This window comes from Sturnira hondurensis, unplaced genomic scaffold (genome assembly GCF_014824575.4).
Source record: "Sturnira hondurensis isolate 20B ecotype Veracruz unplaced genomic scaffold, ASM1482457v3 Scaffold0021354, whole genome shotgun sequence".
NCBI lineage: Eukaryota > Metazoa > Chordata > Mammalia > Chiroptera > Phyllostomidae > Sturnira > Sturnira hondurensis.
Genome location: NW_028093985.1, coordinates 28,866,363 through 28,869,180, shown reverse-complemented (window position 1 = coordinate 28,869,180; position 2,818 = coordinate 28,866,363). Strand labels below are relative to the sequence as shown.

Genomic DNA, 2,818 nt, shown 5'->3' with positions numbered 1-2,818 from the left:
TCTCTAGTGAATATTATATACTGTTAATTAGAAATAAATTTGGCCCTGGCTGGTGTGGCTCAGTGGATTGAACACTGGCCACTGAACGGTTGTCGGTCTAATTCCCCGTCAGGGCACATGCCTGGATTGTGGGTCAGGTCCTCAGTTGCAGGCCTGGAAGAGGCAACCTATTGGTGTCTCTCTCTCACGTTGATGTTTCTCTTCCTCACTTTCTCCCTCCCTTCCCCTCTCCCTACAAGTACATACATAAAATCTAAGAGAGAAAGAAAAGAAAGAAAGGGGGTGGGGGGGGGAAGGGAGGGAGGGAGGAAGGAAGGGAAAAGAAAAGAAAGAAAGAAAACTGTTAGAAAAAAACAAATTTGGCACATCGTGTATAATGAATTATAAACAATTCTGAGTGAATTTGATGTAACTTCAAAGGATTTTTTGAGGAGAAAACACAAAATCATGCAAAATTGCTAAAATGGAGGAAATGAATAATTATACTGCAATTTCAGGTCCACTCTTCACAGAGCTCCAGTAGTATTTTCCAGGAGTTTGGATGAGAGCTGTCAGGGGCCAGGCTTGGACAATTGAAAAAGTCATGTCTTCTCTCCACTTCATCTTGAGAAATCATCTTTCAGCAGTGAACAAGCAGGAAACAGATCAATTTCCAAAAGGCCTATTTAAAAACACTTAAAGAATTTTAATACTGTTAGGGTTTTATCATAAAATTTACAAAATAGTTTTTTTTTAAATAAACTTTATTTTTTCAGCAGTTTACGATCTATAGAAAAACTGAACGGGCAGTACAAAGTTCACAAATATGCCCTCTATGCTCACCCACCGCCACTCTACCCCCCAGTTGCACCAGTTATTAGCATCTTGCATGTGTGGTATATTATGTGACAATTTACGAGTCAAAACTGATACATCGTTATTAACCAAAGTTCACAGATCACATTAGTGGTCATTCTTCGTGTTGTACATTCAATGAGGTTTTTTAAAAATATTTTATTAATTTATCTTTAGAGGGGAAGGGAAGGAGAGAAGGAGAGAAATATCAATGTATTGTTGCCTCTCGTGAGTCCCCTGCTGGGAACTGGCCTGCAACCCAGGCATGTGCCCTGACTGGGAATCCAACCGTGATCGTGTGGTTCGCAGACCCGCGCTCAATCTACTGAGCTACACCAGCCAGGGCTCAATGAGTTTTGACAAGCGCATAATGTATGCAAGGTCTGTCCAGAAAACGTCCAGCCATTGTTAACATGAAGAGAACAGTTTGCACAACATCAGTGTAGCCTGGCAGCCAGTGAGTGTGGATTGGAATGCACATGTGTGAACAGTGAAGACTTCACTGTGCTAGTCAATGGGCAAAGTAGATGCCATTGAATGAGCATGTGTAGTGTGTGGCCATTGCATTCAAAATGACTGTGCAAGTAGAGCAATGAATCTGCATCAGATTTTGCATTACATTTGAACATTCCTCCATGGAAACTATTTGGATGATTCAGGAGGCCACAGCTATGGGCAACGGGTAATTGACAGTTTCATCATGACAATGTGCCTTCTCATGCATCACGTCTCACGCAGAGTTTTTGGTAAAACATCAAATTGCCCAGGTGACTCAGCCCCGCTATAGCCCAGGTTTGGTGTCCTATGACTTTTGGCTTTTTAAAACTAAAATCATCTTCGAAAAGGAAGAGATTTCAGATAGTTGATGAGATTCAGGAAAAGAGGATGGGGCCACTGATGGTGATTGGGAGAACTGTGTGAGGTCTCAAGGTGCCTATTTTGAAGAGGGACTGAGGCATCATTGTCCTATGTACAATGTTTCTTGTATCACGTGTCTTATTCAATAAATGTCTCTCTTTTTCATATTACATGGGTGGATACATTCTGGTATATCTACCATTACAGTATTATCAAAACAGATTTTAAGCTAACAAAACACAGAATATAAAAAGAAGAATAGTTTTTCAAGGTTCTTTGCGCAGATACTTGATGCAAAGTTCCAACAAGCCAGCAGCTGAAGTTGCTGCAATTCTGTCTTCAGCTTTGTGGTGTTTCCATTGGCCAAAAATGTGCTAAGCTGTCTCCCAGTTCAGGCCATTCAGCAAATAATGGCAAGGCAGGTCAACCAGAAACAGACACCTGGTTTCCATGACAAATACGGTAACACTGTATTAGCCAGTGGAGCCACTTCCTGCGTTCCTCCTGGGCACACACAGCAACACAAACTGGAGTAGAATGGAACCTGTCCCCTGTTGGCAGAGTCACCCCAAAGGAATGGAGACGTTGGTAATCGTCCCAGCTGGTATAAAAATTAATGATCTCAAAACCACCTCATAACTGATGCCAAGTGAAAGCACTGTGTACCCATTAAAATGTGGCAAAACTGAAGAAATACAGTACATCTGACACCTTCACAAATAAAAAAAGGGAGTAGAAGATACCATTTTGAAACATTTAACTGTGGTAAAACAAATTGAACGAACTAAAACTCAACCAAAAACTTAGTGAACTTACTTTGTGTAGTACCTGCAAGACAGAAAAGCAATATAGTAAAAATTAAGTCATCCCTTTGTTTTAAAAAATTGTACTTATTTTGATAAACAGCACTGTCAAAACAGCGAACGCGAACACCACAAGCTCTAGCTCATTCTCTTTACTGTACAGTTCTCAAGGTTTGGTGTGAGTACTTCATAGTGAAAGTATGACTTCCCTTGAGGATCCGCAGCCATTTAATTTCTGTTCTGGCATTTGGCCTGTTGTGTTTATGAGGTTCTATTGAGAAATGGAATTGATGATTTCTTCTGTAACCACAAAGAAAAAATTG

At 40.6% G+C, this 2,818-nt stretch overlaps 1 pseudogene; it reads left to right on the top strand.

Moving 5' to 3' along the window:
* Positions 1–1,204: 1,204 nt before the first annotated feature.
* On the top strand, positions 1,205–2,331 carry LOC118977471 (cytochrome c oxidase subunit 7B, mitochondrial-like; annotated as a pseudogene).
* Positions 2,332–2,818: the final 487 nt, after the last annotated feature.